This window comes from Talpa occidentalis, unplaced genomic scaffold (assembly GCF_014898055.3).
Source record: "Talpa occidentalis isolate TD23 unplaced genomic scaffold, MPIMG_talOcc4v2.1 talOcc4.9, whole genome shotgun sequence".
In the NCBI taxonomy this organism is placed as follows: domain Eukaryota; kingdom Metazoa; phylum Chordata; class Mammalia; order Eulipotyphla; family Talpidae; genus Talpa; species Talpa occidentalis.
Genome location: NW_023605305.1, coordinates 85,260,684 through 85,276,873, shown reverse-complemented (window position 1 = coordinate 85,276,873; position 16,190 = coordinate 85,260,684). Strand labels below are relative to the sequence as shown.

The window sequence follows — 16,190 nt, the reverse complement described above, 5'->3', positions numbered from 1 at the left end:
ATGAGGAATCTGAGGCACAGAGCATCTCTGCAGAACCAAACACCATTTCTTGTGCATCCAGGGCAGTGTGTCCAGCCACACTGTGGACAGAGGTCTTTATCCCCTTCACACTCACCTAGTCCACCATGATACTTTCTCTTCCCCATACAATTCTTGGAGGGTTCCTTACCCAGGCTTCTGCTTGCCAACGCCCCAGTCAGAAACCAGTCCCCACCCCCATCCCTCCTTCCTAGATCTAATCTATCCGCCTAAGCCTCCTTATCTTTGAAACTCCACCATATTTGTCTCTGGGCCCCTGACCTAGCCCACTGCAGCAGTGCTCCAGACCTCAGACTTTCAAAATGCAAATCTTGTAAGATAAGCAAAATAGCCTCCATTGTCTTGTTGTCTCAAAGACTATACTTCAGCCACAACTTTTTAAAAAAGATTTATTCATTTAAGCATACAAGAACAGGGGTGCAGCCCAGAGGTGTGGGGTATGAGAGGATTCACCAGAGACAGAGTGGGGAGCAGAACAGGCTCTGACTGAAATACACTGCTGAGGGGAGCAGCGGGCAACACAGGAGAGGTCTGCTGTGCCATATGGGTCAGCTTCTTGGCTGGGGATTGAACTCATGCTGAAGTGGCTGCAGATAGCTTCATCATGCTGAGACTTACCCCCTTGTGCCACCACCAGCCACAACTTTTTTAATGGTGAAAAAATTTATATTTCAAATTAGCCAGCTGTGTTCAGTGTAGATGATCCCAATTTTGTTGGCAACATCCAAAGCATCATAGGATCCAGCTGAACTTAAGCCTTCTCTGTCAAGTCTGATCTATGTTTGTAACAAGGTGGTCCCCAGGAAAGGGTACCAGTTTCCCTGCCCCACCCAAGGGAGGTTGGAGCTGAGCAGGGAAGAAAAGAAGCTGGAGACGAGACTGAGGAAGTGAAGGAGAAGAGTGGAGAGCCAGGAGAGACCTGGAGGAGGCACATGGAGCAGAGAGACATGTGAAGAAGTTGCACTTGCTTCTTGGCCTTGGATTGGTTGAAACAGATGTGAGTGAGAGACCCATGGGGTGGTTAACAATGGCAGGTTTGATTTTGAATTTGCTCGTTTCCTTCCAGACTTGTCTGGCTGTTCCTGACCCTTTTCTATGGGTTCCTGCTGGAAGGAACCCAAGCTTTTGGGCCTCAGTGGCCCTGTTTTGGGCCAACCCTGTTTGGCTGGGCATTTACCCACAAGGGGATGGTTAACTTGGAGTACTAGATTTGGAAACATATTCTTCCCCTTTCCTGTATGGCACACTAATTGTTTTCAAGTTCCTTTCCATTGAAGGTCTAACACACTGGAGTTTATTTTGTCTTGATGCAGCAGATGGCAAAACCTATTGAGAGTGGGCAAATTGGGGACAGAACTGTCATGGGACAGAGCTGGGTATAGGCCAGAGACACAGGGGTGATCGAATTCACCAGAGACAGAGTGGAAAATAGAAGAGGTGGATTTATTGAAATACACTGCTAAGGGAAGCAGTAGGCCAGGCAGGAGTGGTCAGCCTGCATGAGGACCTGCATGAGGATCCCAGGTCTCTATATTCATGGATTTGGTTAGGGTGGCTAGTGTCATGTGGGTCCCGACTGATGATCTGAATTTGCATAAGGGATCATCAGCTTAATGGTCCAAGTTCTCCAGGGCAGTCCCATTCACTTCCTTTATCCATTTAAGCCTCCCAACCCTGCCTACCAGGCAAGGAGTGGTGGCTTAGTTGTTAAATTTGGCAATGATACCAGACACTCACCCTGCCCTGTAACATCTTAACCTTGGCCATATCAATGTCATAGAATGCCACAGCCTGTTGTTGACCTTGACATCTACAGTGGACACAAGTGTGTTGTCTCCTGTCTTCATCACTTGATAATGGCTTAGTGGTCAAGCTTGTTTCTTCTGGGTGCGTTTCTTCTGAGGATATTTAGAGGAGCCACTCCTTGACACTCCAGTTCTGCCTCTGCTGCTCCCTGAGTTACCTTTAAAAAAAAAAAAAACGTATTTATTTATGCATACAAGAGCTGGGTCAGGCAGGCCAGAGATGTGGGGTGGGTGGGGGGAGGGGGTATGAGAGGATTCACCAGAGACAGAGCGGGGAACAGAACAGGCAGACTGACTGAAATACACTGCTGAGGGGAGCAGTGAGCGAGGCAGGAGAGGTCTGCTATGCCATGTTGGTTACCTCCCTGACCGGAGATGGAACTCATGCTGCAGTGGCTACGGATAGCTTCATAGTGCTGCATCTTAACCCTTGCGCCACCAGGGAGGCCTCTGAGTTACCTTTTTTAAAGCTCTGGCTCCAGCTGTTGTTGCAGATAGAGCGTTCCTGTGCCGCTGTCCTGTCCTGGGCTGGTCCAGCTCTTGTCTTTGCCTCTACAGTGCCTGTAAGAGTGAACTCTGCCTACAGCCTCCTCTAGGTCAGGCCAAGACACCAGTGGTCAGGCTGTTATAGGACAGGGAGAGGGGCAGCCCAAGCCCCGCAAACCTGCCTATTCTACATGGGTTCTGCCATCCGCCGCATCAACACAAAACATAGGAGACTTTAATGAAAAGGAACTTTAATAAAACTAGGAAACAATACAGGTAAGGCAAAGAATCTAGTTTCTAAATGAAGCACCCAAAGTTACCCGTGCCCTCGTGGGTAAAACTCCATCCAAATGGGATTGGCCCAGAACAAGGCCCCAAAGCCTGCTACAAGTCTAAAGCATCTTCCAGTGGGGACCCACAGAAAAGGGTCACAAACAACTGGACAAGCCCGGAAGGAAAAGAGCAAAATCAACATCAAGATAAAAGCTGCCATTGTCCATTCTTCAAAGAAATAGAACAATTATTGATGAAATTCATATGGAATCACCAAAAACCCCGAATAGCCAAAGCTCTACTGAAAAAAAAAGAAGGAAATGGAGGCATCACACTCCCAGACTTCAAACTCTACTACAAAGCCATAATCATCAAAACTGCATGGTATTGGAACAAGAACAGACATACAGACCAATGGAATCGAATAGAAAATCCAGAAATAAACCCACAGATTTATGGTCAACTAATCTTTGACAAAGGAGCAAAGACTATGCATTGGAGCAAAGAAAGTTTGTTCAATAAATGGTGCTGGGAAAACTGGGTCGCTACATGCAAAAGAATGAAGCTTGACCACTACCTCACACCATACACAAAAATCAACTCAAAATGGATTAAAGAACTAGACATAAGACCTGAAACCATAAAATACATAGAAGGAAATATAGGCGAAACACTACGGGATTTGCACATCAAAGACATCTTTACAGACACATCACCCAAAGCAGTGATAGTGAAGAGAAAGATAAACAGCTGGGACTACATCAAATTAAAGAGCTTCTGCACAGCAAAAGAGACAATAACAAAAACAAAGAGAAACCCCACCAACTGGGAGAACATTTTTGCACCCAACACTAATGATAAAGGACTGATCACAAAAATCTGCAAAGAGCTGATGAGACTCAGCAACAACAAAGAAAATAATCCAGTCAAAAAATGGGCAGAAGAGCTAAAAAGAAACTTCTCTGAAGAGGAAATGCAAATGGCCAGCAGACATATGAAAAAATGTTCAACATCACTTGTAATCAGGGAAATGCAAATCAAAACTACCTTGAGATACCATCTCACACCAGTGAGAATGGCACATATTAAAAAAACTAGCAACAACAAATGTTGGCGAGGATGTGGAGAAAAAGGAACTCTTGTGCACTGTTGGTGGGAGTGCAAACTGGTCCAACCACTATGGAGAGCTGTGTGGAGATTTCTGGACCTACTAAACATAGAGCTTCCATATGATCCAGCAATTCCACTCCTAGGTATTTACCCAAAGGACACAGAAACATCAATTCCAAAGAGCACCTGCACTCCTATGTTTATAGCAGCACTGTTTACAATAGCTAAGCTTTGGAAACAACCCAAATGCCCAAAAATAGATGACTGGATCAAGAAGATGTGGTACATATATACCATGGAATATTACTCAGCATTCAAAAAAGATAAACACATGCAATTTGCAGCAACATGGATGGCGCTGGAAGGGATCATGCTCAGCGAAATAAGCCAAAAAGAAAAAGAAAAATACCGGATGGTCTCACTCATAGCAGGAATCTAGAAAACTTAAATAAGGGACCAGGAAAATGAATATAAGAAAGTGAAAATCAAAATCAACAAAAAACTATGAACCAGAGACACTTTTTGGGGGGTGGGGGGCGGGAGGGGAAGGATTGGGGTCAGAATGGGGCATTTGCAATTGTATGGGGGAATATAAAAATAAAATTTAATATTAAAAAAAAAAAAAAAAAAAAAAAAAGCTGCCATTGTCACCTCCCCACGGGTCTCACCCACATTTGTGTCACCTAGTCCACGACCAAAAGACAAGCACATTTTCTTCACGTGTCTCTAGGCTCCATGTGCCTCCTCCAGGTCTCCTGGCTCCATCCTGCTTCCTTCCTCAGTCTCTTCTGCAGCTTCTCCTCTTCCTGCTCAGCTCCACCCTCCCTTGGGAGGGGCAGGGAACCTCCCCCTTTCCTGGGGACCACCCTGTTACAAGGCCAAGGCACCAGTGCTCCTTATGACACCAAGTAGAATGGATGCTGCAGAAGTGCTGGGATCCTGTCATGGTATCATTACTAAATTTAAAACCTAGGCCCCCATTCCTTACCTACCAGGCAAGTTTGGGAGTCTTGAATGGATAAAGGGAGTGGATGGGACTGCTCTGGGAACCTGGACATTAAGCTGATGATATGAAGAGTGGATGATCCCTTATGCTAATTCAGATCATTAGTCAGGACACACCCAAGACTAGTCACCCTAACCAGTCAATGATGCCAGGTGAATAGACCCTCGTGACCTTCATTCTGCACTCAGGTGGCAGATCTTTCCTTTATGCCTGTGGCTACTCTTAGCAGTAATAAGATCTGCCTGTTCTGTTCTCTGCTCTGGTAAATTCTTTTACCCCCATATCTCTGACCTATACCCAATTCATCCCCACAGCAGATCCCAGTGGTCTTGTAAGCTGACTTAGCAGGCACTCAATATTGTGTTTGCTGAACAGGTGAATGAAAAGTTGAAAAGTAAATGGGTGAATGTAGATGCCATGCAGCGAAGTCAACACAGTTCTGTGCCCTGACAATGTTACTCTGTTACTGTAGGTGGGGTGGTCACACCTCATGTAATGCAATGGACCAGAGCCTTGGCTTTGGGGGTGACATAAGCTGGTTTGCATCCTTCTGACATACTTGTGAGTGACCTTAGGTTCTCAGCCTGACAGTGCCTTGGGTTTTACTCCTGTAAAATAGGGTGATAATATGGTCTTCCACTGCTTCGAATAAAAGGCATGACCTGCATGAAGAGCTCTGCAGACAGCATTTGTCAGTTGGTTCCGTTTCTGCTGCTCAGCGCATAACGTGATGACAGAGATGAGAATTGGACTGTTAGTCTGCCTGGGTCCAATTCTTGGCTTTTCTCTGTATTAGCTGTGTGACTTTGGGCAAATTACTCAACTACTCTGAGCCTGTTTTGCCATGCAAACTGGGGTAATACTTTCTACCTCCTGGGGTTGCTATGAGAATAAAATAAGATGAAGTATGTAAAGCAAGTGGTGCAACATCTCCCAACAAGTGGTTTTTAGCATAATTCCTGCCACCTACACAAATCCTTTAATGTACTTGGGGGCAGGGGCCCTGGCTTCTCCCTGTGTGATGCAAACAACTTCCTTCTCTCTCTTTGTTCAGTTTCACACTTCCCTTGTGCCCTGAATCCTACCTTTCTTCCCGTATACTACCTGGCACACCCTCCTAAGGAGGCCTTTGTTCCAAGGAAAGAGGAAAGGTGGTTTTTCCCTGTCTCCAGCTTTGCTCCCTTTGTTATAGGGCAGCCCTGATACAAAACGGGGTACCTGACTGTGGGTCCTCACCCGCGCACTTAAAAGGACTTATCTATACTGCAGGCACACAAGAAAGGTTAATAAAAGGTTTATTTACAAGGGAAGGGCAAATGAGGAAATGTACAACTCAGGGAGAAAAGTGGGAGACAAAGTTTTAAATGCGTCCTACCAGATCCGCAGATCTGGAATCCCAAATGGCACTCTGAGAGCTGGCCGCAAGCCAGGAGCCTTGAAGCCAGGAGGCGAGCAAGAGAGTGAGCCCCCCCCAGGCCCACATGTTTGGTTTTTATACCAAACCTGGCTGCTGAACTCCACCCTCAGGTCCCAGCCACCTTCCCTTTGGTGGTGATGGGATTTCTTTCCCAATGTCTTGATGGCTTTGGTCTGGAGTGGGGGTGGGGTCCACAAAGCCTGCATGGAATTAGCTCAGGACATCCTTTCCTCATAACACCTTGACTTCACCAAAGCTGGTTTACTTTGCAGCTCATCCCTTCAGGGGTCCCTGTGCTTCCACTTCCAGTGGTTTTGTAACAGGGTGGTCCCAGGAAAGGGGGAGGTTCCCTGCCCCACCCAAGGGAGGGTGGAGCTGAGCAGGAAGAGGAGAAGCTGCAGAGGAGACTGAGGAAGGAAGCAGGATGGAGCCAGGAGACCTGGAGGAGGCGCATGGAGCCTAGAGACACGTGAAGAAACTGCGCTTGTCTTTTGGTCGTGGACTAGGTGACACAGATGTGGGTGAGACCCGTGGGGAGGTGACAATGGCAGCTTTTATCTTGATGTTGATTTTGCTCTTTTCCTTCCGGGCTTGTCCAGTTGTTTGTGACCCTTTTCTGTGGGTCCCCACTGGAAGATGCTTTAGACTTGTGGCAGGCTTTGGGGCCTTGTTCTGGGCCAATCCCATTTGGATGGACTTTTACCCACGAGGGGACGGGTAACTCTGGATGCTTCATTTAGAAACTAGACTCTTTGCCTTACCTGTATTGTTTCCTAGTTTTATTAAAGTTCCTTCCCATTAAAGTCTCCTATGTTTTGTGTTGATGCGGCGGATGGCAGAACCCATGTAGAATAGGCAGGTTTGCGGGGTTTGGGCTGCCCCTCTCCCTGTCCTATAACAGTTTCTAAGGGGCTAATCAGAGTCACTAATGGAACCACAGTGCAAGCTCACTAATGGCCCCCATCTGCCCTCCCTGTGACACAGCACTCTCACCCTGCTGAGAGGCACACGGGATTTCCTGTGGGCTCCAGTCTGCTAGTTTCTCACATCTTGAAGGCAGAAGGTTGGGGAGGGAAGACAGAAGTCAGGGTGGGCTGGGAGAGTCTCTGAACCCACAGTCAGGACAGCTGGGTTCCCATCCTAGGTCTGCCACTGACTTGCTGTATGAGCTTGCACAAATCCATTCCTTTCTCTAAGGCTCAGTTTCCTCATTTGTAATCAAAGGCAGGTGGGGCTGTAAAGGCTGTGCTGGAGTTAATGTTCTGAAACTATCAAATCCTGTCACTTTTGCAACTGAGGGGCAAAATTCATTTCAGCATCATTCAAAGTCTGAAAGCTCTGGAGTGTCTTAATGTGTGGAAGAGGAGGTGTGTGAATGAGGCACGGTCCCACCCAGGAGCTCCCAGGCTCTGAGCCCTGCTGCATGGGGGAGAGTAGGAGGCTTCAGTGCTGCCTGCGGGCTCAGAGGGCCTCTAGATCATCAGACTTCCTGGTCTGTTGCCGGCACTTAGGGCTAAGCCCCTGGAGTTCTTTCCCTGTTTAGAAGCTTTCATGCCAATAAAACAAAAACTGGGTTTGGCACAGCTGGTGGAAAATTTGTTCACTGATCAAAGAATAAAGAAGGACTAAACTCAAGCTCAAAAGATACCTTCTTCCTGAGCCAGGAAATGTAGTGTCCTTTATGAGGAAGGGATGTGCTTCACAGCTCTGGTGTAGGGTTCCAGTGGTCATGCGCAGAGACTTCTTTTTGAACTTGGCACCTTTGCGCATGTCTCTCACATTTTGCACAAGCCACCCCATTGCTGTCTTGGGGGTGACTGGTTTGGTCTGGTCCTGAGGTTACTAGCATCCTGCCTTGGTCCTATAAGCAAGCAAAGCTCAGAGGGACATGATTATTAGGGGCATGGGGGTGGGGGGCAGGGTTCTTCTTGTTCCCTGGTGACAAGTCCTTTTGTTACAGAGCAACCCCGATATAAAACGGGTTGCCTGACTGTGAGTCCTCACCCGCACACTTAAAGGGACTTATTAATGCTAAACTGAAGACACACACAAAAGGTTGCTAAAAGGTTTATTTACAAGGGAAGGGGAAATGGGGAAATGAATAACTCAGGGAGAAAAAGGGGGAGATAATTTCGTTAATTGGTCCTACCCATTCTGCTGACCTGGAATCCCAGAGACCTGCAGAGCTGGTGAAAAACTGAGTGTGCCGCATGGCCAAGAGAGTGACCCCCCCCACCACCACCACACACACAGCCGGTTAAATACTCAGAGAACATAGTTGCTTAACTCTGCCCTCAGGTCCTCGCAAGCTTCCCTTTGGTGATCATGAAATTTGTAGTTCCCAGTGTCTTGATGGAGTGGGGGTGGAGTCCAACAAAGTCTGTATGGGGTTTGCTCAGGACATTCTTTCCCCTTAATAATTTGTTTGCTCTGCCCTGTCCTCCTGTCCTCTCACTTCCTGGCCTTTGTGCAAGCCATTCCCTCCCTATGTGTGGAACAGCCTTAGCTCTCAGCCCTTTGTCTAACTCAATTTAATTTTTAGACCTTGACGTCATTTACTGGTTCAGTCCTTCATTTATTCCTTTAACCCATACTGACAGAGCACTAACCAGGTGCCAGGCTGTGCCCAGGGTTTGGGATCAGGAGTGAACAGAACCTGCACCATCCCTATTCCTCAGGAGCTTGCAGATTCTTATGGGAGGAGACAGCCAATTTTAAGCAGTTTCACAAAAAGTAAAGAATTTCAGTTGGGGTGAACATGGGGGCCAGAAACTGAGTTGAGACTTAAGGTGGAGGGGGCACTCTTGGAACAGGCAACAGAGTATACAACTCAGAGGTGTTTAAGAAAATGGCTTGTCAGAGGAGCAAAGAGACTGGGCTGGGGACAATGGCGGGTGGGCATGGGGCTGCTGGAGACAGGCTGGAGTAGAGCTGCCAGGATTCCTTTCTGGGGGAGCTGGGACCTTTCTATTGTGTGTGGGTAGTTGTTCCTTTTGTTACAGGGCAACTCCGATATAAAACGTGTTGCCTGACTGTGGGTCCTACCCGCGCACTCAAAAGGGATTTATTAATACTTAACTGCAGGCACACACAAAGGTTAATAAAAGGTTTGTTTACAAGGGAAAGGGGAATTGAGGAAATTGTACAACTCAGGGAGAAAAGAGGGAGATAAAGCCTTAAATACGTCCTACGTTCCGCCGACCTGGAATCCCAAATGGCACTGAGAGCTGGCGGTGAGCCAAGAGCCGTGAAGCCAAGAGAGCCCCCAAGGCCCACGTGTCTGGTTTTGTACCCAACCTGGCTGCTTAACTCCACCCTCAGGTCCCAGCAACCCTCCCTTTGGTGGTGATGGGATTTGTCTTTCCCAATGTCCTGATGGCTTTGGTCTGGAGAGGGGGGTGGAGTCCAGGGGCTGGGAGAGGAAGAACTAGAGTCAAAATAAGGGGGAGGGGAGTGCAATTGTATGGGGATATTAACCAAAATGATAATCATACATTGTACAAAGATGAAAAATGATGTAAGTATTATATAAAATAAAATATTTTTTTTTAAAAAAAAGCCTGTATGGAATTAGCTCAGGACATCCTTTCCCCCTAACACTCTGTCTTCCCTGTCACAGCAGCTGTTACAGGGCAGCCCTGATACAAAACGGGGTGCCTGACTGTGGGTTCTCACCTGCGCGCTTAAAGGGACTTATTTATACTCTACTGCAGGCACACACGAAAGGTTGATAAAAGGTTTATTTACAAGGGAAGGGCAAGTGAGGAAATGTACAGCTCAGGGGGAAAAGTGGGAGACAAAGTTTTAAATGCGTCCTACCAGATCCACCAATCTGGAATCCCAAATGGCACTCTGAGAGCTGGCCGCCAGCCAGGAGCGTTGAAGCCAGGAGGCGAGTGACAGAGCAAGAACCCCCAAGGCCCACGTGTTTGGTTTTTATACCCAACCTGGCTGCTCAACTCCACCCTCAGGTCCCAGCCACCTTCCCTTTGGTGGTGACGGGATTTGTCTTTCCCAATGTCCTGATGGCTTTGGTCTGGAGTGGGGGTGGAGTCCACAAAGCCTGCATGGGATTAGCGCAGGACATCCTTTCCCCCTAACACAGCTACCAATTTGTCACTGCCTGCTCATTTCTCTGACTCCTTGACCAAACAACAAGTTCTTTTTTTAAGATTCATTTTTTTAAAAGATTTATTTATTTATGCATACAAGAACTGGGGTACAGGTCAGAGGTGTGAGAGGATTCACCAGAGACAGAGTGGGGAGCAGAACAGGCAGACTGAGTAAAATATACTGCTGAGGAGCAGTGGGCAAGTCAGGAGAGGTCTGCTGTGCCATGTGGTTTGCTCCCTGGCCAGGGATTGAACTTGTGCTGCAGTGACTGCGGATAGCTTCATAGGTTGTGTCTTAACCCCTTGCGTCACCAGGGAGGCCCAAGATTTATTTATTTATTTATTTATTTATTAAGTTTTATTTCTTTTTATTTTTTTTTATTTCTTTTCCTTTTTTTAAAGATTTATTTATTTATTTATTTATACAAGAACCAGGGTACAGGCCAAATGTGTGGGAGGATGAGAGGATTCACCAGAGACAGAGCAGGGAACAGAACAGGCAGACTGACGAAATACACTGCTGAGGGGAGCAGCAGGTGAGACAGGAGAGGTCTGCTGCGCCATGTGGGTCACCTCCCTGGCCAAGGATCAACTCATGTGGCAGTGGCTGGCGATAGCTTGATAGTGCTGAGACTTAACCCCTGTGCCACCAGGGAGGACCCCAAATAAGGAGTTCTTAAGGACAGAGACCACCTCCTGTAAGCAACTCCTGGCAGAAGGAAAAATATGTACCATCCTTAAGAGCTGCCAAAGCCCGCCCCCATCAGCCCCATCTCAGCAGATGGCACCACCATCCAGCCAGTGGCTTAAAGGAAAAACATAGGCATCCTCGTGGACACTTTGATTTAGATTTCCCTCCTGGTGTGCAGCAAAAGACCTGTCCCCGCTGCCTCTCAAATCATCCCCAATATACTTTGTCTCCGGTCTTGGTCCAAGGTACCCGGGAGCTGCCCAACTCATCCTCCTTCTTCCACATGCAATTTCCCAGTTTAAAATGCTGGCAACCAGCTTTGAGTGTTGTTGTGGTTTTTTTTTTAAACTATGTAGACCAAAAAATAAAACAAAAAGGCAGTTACTTCCCACTGTGCTTAAAATAAAATCCCATCCTAGGAATCCTTGCTATTCTGGTCTAGTCCAGGTCTCCGAGCTTATCTTAACGTACCTCTCTGCTGTTTTAGCTACACTGGCCTCACTCTCTACCTCTATCTCTCTCTCTGTGTGTCAGTCTGTTAGTATGTGCTACCAAAGGTTACCCAGGGACCCTCAAACTTGCATATTCCAAAATAGGGTTCTGTCATCCTTCACATAAAGACAGACCAAGCTCTCAGTGTGAAAGTTTTTTAATAGAATTAGTGTGCACAGAGAGAGAAGAGAGGGTATTTATGTCTCAATAAAATACCCAAGATTACTTGTCCCCTTATAGATAAATGCCCAGCTGTAGGGTAAGGAAAAATGTCAGGCTTTTCTGCCCCCCTGCCATCAGGATGGATGATGGATCCTTGCGGTCTTGAATGCATGCCTGATGGCGGGCACCTGGAGTAGGCTGTGGGCATAGGAAGATGGGATTCACCTGGGCTAAGACTGTGCTTTTTTTTTAAGGGCGGCGTCATGGGGACCCCAGTAGAAGCCAAAAGAGAAGTTGAGAAAGAAGCAGCAGAAGCCGAGAGAGAGAGATCACCGGAGAGCCCAGATAGAGTAAAGACTTGCTGGGGGGCCTCCCTGGTGGCGCAGCGGTGGAGCGCTGGGTTGCGAAGCTGCCCGCAGCCTCTGCAGCGCCGGTTCCATCCCCGGCTGCTCCCCGGCCACTGGAGGAGGGTCCCACATGGCGCGCAGACCTCTCCTGCCGCCCGCTGCTCCCCTCAGCAGTGTACTTCGGTCCTTCTGCCTGCTCTACTCCCCGCTCTGGCTCTGGTGAATTCTCTCACCCTCCTGCGCTTCTGACTGTACCCAGTGCTTGTATAAATACATAAATAAATCTTAAAAAAAAAAAAAGACTTGCTGGGGGCTGTGAGGCCTGCCAGCCTCCCGGCCCCCCAACACCCCTGCCTGCTTTCTACGGGGTAAATCCCAATAAAAGAGCTGCAAAAACCACTGAGGACTCTGACTCCTCCTTTACCCCGTCTGCTGGATTAGATAACCTGCTCAGTGGTCAGTCCTGCTGTAGGGTAAGGAAAAATGTCAGGCTTTTCTGCCCTCTCGCCATCAGGATAGATGATGGATCCTTGTCCTGAATGCATGCCTGATGGCGGGCACCTGGAGTAGGGTGTGGGCATAGGTAGATGGGATTCACCTGGGCTGAGACTGGGCTTTTAAGGGCGGCGTAATGGGGACGCCAGCAACAGCAGAAGCCGAAAGAGAAGCCGAGAGAGAAGCTGAGAAGCAGCAGCAGAAGCAGAGAACGCCAGAGAGCCCAGATAGAGTGAGGATTTGCTGGGGGCTGGGAGGCCTGCCAGCCTCCCGGCCCCCCAGCACCCCTGCATGCCATATGCCTGGTGAACCCCAATAAAAGACCTGCAAAAAACCACTGAGGACTCTGACTCCTCCTTTACCCAGTCTGCATGGGATCAGAAAACCTGCACCATGTCCAGTTCTGCCCCTACAATTGGCGTAAGTCGGCAAGATGATCCATGCAGACGAGTATGGAGCCCTCCGAAGACCTGGAGGGACTAAGGAGTAAAAGACTGCCTGTGACGACGCCGGAGGCATCATGGTGACCCAGGAGATGGACAATGTCCAGGATCTACGGGATAAGACCTCGCCCGGAGGAGGAGAAGGAGATGCCCAAGAGAACCAGCCAACGACACCCGACAGGACCAGCCAAAGACCCCTGAGGCAGCAAGAATCATCGGCAAAGAGAGGACCAAGATTTGGAGCTTGCCAGTGCTCATTCAGGGAGAGGCCAAGAGACTTGGACTGATGGACTGACAATTAAACTTGGATTGACAATCCCGCCAGAAGGCGGAGGACCTTGCAGGTTGATATGTTTTGGGACCCTGTGGGTGGAACAGTTTTGTTTGTAAACCCCAGGAGATGGGAACCTGGGGATGGCCAGTGGGTCTTGATGGCCAAAAGCAGCCTGTGTATGCCCAGCAGCCAGGTGGAGGAGAAAAGCCAACTGAGAAGGCAAAAGCTGGTCCTGATGCTAAGTTGAGAAGCCCTGAGTGGCTGTTAAGCAGCCTGAGTATGCTGAAGCCCTGTGAGTCTCATAAAATCACCTGTGGGTGATGCCCTGCTCGTTCCTGAGTGAGGGTGAGGAGCTGAGGAACCCGTCCTTGGGGGTGGGGAACATGACTTGGGGTGGAGCCCAAGACACATGTAGAGTTTGGATCCCCGACCCATGTGCTTGTGCAGTGGGTTGGCTTGAGTGCAGGGGTCTGCGAGTCGCATTGGTGGCTATGAAGGCCGAGTGTTGGAGCAACTGCAGACAGAAACCCTGAGGGTTGACTATTACCCCCAACAGTATAGAATTGCCAGTCCCAGAGTGAGTGCATCCTGGGGGTGGATGCTGTGTGTGGCTTGTAGCCGAGACTGCAGCCAGAGAAGGCCAGGAAGGCTGACGGCACCTGGTGTGTTACAGTAGATGCTGTGAGTGATTCCCCTCCCTCGTATGAGCAGTGCCTTCGGCAGCAGATGTGGTGGCTCATCTGCTGGTACCAATAATTGTCTTTTGCACTAGGTTGTGGCCCTGCCTGGACTTATTTGTGTTCTGTTGTATTTTGTTATATTGTGATGTATTTGCTTTTGTGGGCCATGGCTGCATTGTTTGTGTTTCCTAAGAAACAAAGTTGTGTATGTGTGGATTATATGGCAGAAAACCCTGAGGGGGTGGACTGTAGGCTAAGGAAAAATGTCAGGCTTTTCTGCCCTCCCGCCATCAGGATAGATGATGGATCTTTGCGGTCCTGAATGCATGCCTGATGGCGGGCACCTGGAATAGGGTGTGGGCATAGGTAGATGGGATTCACTTGGGCTAAGACTGTGCTTTTTAAGGGCGGCGTCACGGGGACGCCAGCAGCAGCAGAAGCAGAGAACGCCAGAGAGCCCAGATAGAGTGAGGATTTGCTGGGGGCTGAGAGGCCTGCCAATCTCCCGGCCCCCCAGCACCCCTGCCTGCCATATGCCTGGTGAACCCCAATAAAAGAGCTGCAAAAACCCACTGAGGACTCTGACTCCTCCTTTACCAGGTCTGCTGGATGAGAAAATCTGCACTGTGGTCATTTCCTGCCCTTACACCTGCCCTTACACCAGCCAAACAGGGTTAGCATGAGGCAGGGTCGCTGAAGCTGAAAGGTTGCCATAAGCCTAAAGCACCTTTTGACAGGAAACCACAGTATTACATATCATTACCAATGTTAAAAACTAAGTCCCTGGCCCTCCCTGGTGGCGCAAGGGGTTAAGCACCACACTATAAAGAAATCCTCAACCTCTGCAGCACGAGTTCAATCCCCTGGCCGGCCAGGGAGCTAGCTACCCACATGGCGCAGCAGACCTCTCCTGACTCTCCTGCTGCTCTCCTCAGCAGTGTATTTAGTCAGTCTGCCTATTCTGTACCCCACTCTCTGGTGAATCCTCTCACCCCGCCTCCCCACCCCGCATCTCTGGCCTATACCCCAGCTTTTGTATGCATAAATAAATAAATCTTTAAAAAAAAAAAAAACCTAAGTCCCACTCCTTGCCCAGCAAGTAAGTTTGGGAGGCTTAAATGGTTAAGAGGAGTGGATGGAACTGCCCTGGGAACTGGGCCATTAAGCTGATAATCTAAATCATGACTCCTGACTTGCCCAAGGCCAGATATCCTAGCCAGTCACCGGGTGCCTGAAATATAAAAAGAGCCTCAGCCCCTCTCCCAGCACAGAGGAACTCTCCTTACCTGCTGCTCCTCTCAGCAGCGTATTTCAATAAATCTCCCTTTTCTCTCCTCCATTCTGTCTCTGGTGAATACCGTCACCTCTACAACTCAGTCTTACACTCCAACTCTTCCCTGTAACACATAGGAAAAGGGCTCTGGAGCAGGGCCCAGACAGCTGAGGCAAAAGGAAATACCACATCACTGTACCTGCTGCTGTTGTCGGCTTCCCAGCTCTCTCTGCTTCCATGTCTCCTCCCCTGCGGCATGAGGATGCAAGTCTGTAGGAACAAGAGCTCTCCTCTTCCCCAGAGAACACCTGCCTTCCACATTATGCAGCTTCACTTAGCTGCTCAGCTCTGCCCCTCACTCCCAGTAGTACCCCGGGCCCTGTAGTCTAAGGCAGCCGCGTATTATTGGGGCAGGGTGCATGGTACCTCCCCTAATGTTTCTTACTCTCTCTGCCTCTCTTTTTCTCTGTGGCCTCTCCTTTTCCTGATTGTTATTGCAAGGTTTGTTCCTGCCCCAGGACTTAATGTTCTATTCCCTCTGCCTACTATGCTGTTTCCTCAGATTTACACTTGGGCTGTTTTTCCTCATCCAAACTCAATTCCAGTGTCATCTCCTGGAGTGATCTTCATGCTTCGCTGACCTTTCCCTAACATTACCCACCATTATTCACCCCTCCTACCTGGTATTTCAGTTTTTGTTCATCCAGTTATTTATTGTCAGTCTTCTCTTAAAGGTAAACTGCAGAACTGGGGTCCTCTCTGCCTTGCTTGTGGTTGTCACCCCAGAACATGGCACATCAGAAGTCCTTAGTTATTGGTTGTTAAATGAAGGAAAGAATTTTCTGATCTCTTATATGTCAGGCTCTGGTCTAAGTGATTTACATGTATTATCTGAATCTCACAGCAGCGACCCTGAGAGAGCTAAGCTGCAGCTCAGAGAGATGAAGTTATCTGCCCAAGGTCACACAGCTAGAAAGTTATGGAGTCTGGGCTCAAACTGCCTGCCTTCCAAGACCACACGGGAATTACGATGATGTATTAATGCTGTGGGGAAGCAAAAAGCTGCCACCCCAAAATATGTCTTT

At 48.5% G+C, this 16,190-nt stretch overlaps 1 long non-coding RNA gene across 1 annotated transcript; it reads right to left on the bottom strand.

Moving 5' to 3' along the window:
* Positions 1 to 855: 855 nt before the first annotated feature.
* LOC129145189 (uncharacterized) lies at positions 856 to 15,500 on the bottom strand. The gene is made up of 3 exons (XR_008550382.1): positions 15,305 to 15,500; positions 15,119 to 15,229; positions 856 to 2,002 (listed from the first exon to the last, which is right to left on the bottom strand). It is a non-coding gene; the product is annotated as an uncharacterized LOC129145189 (long non-coding RNA).
* Positions 15,501 to 16,190: the final 690 nt, after the last annotated feature.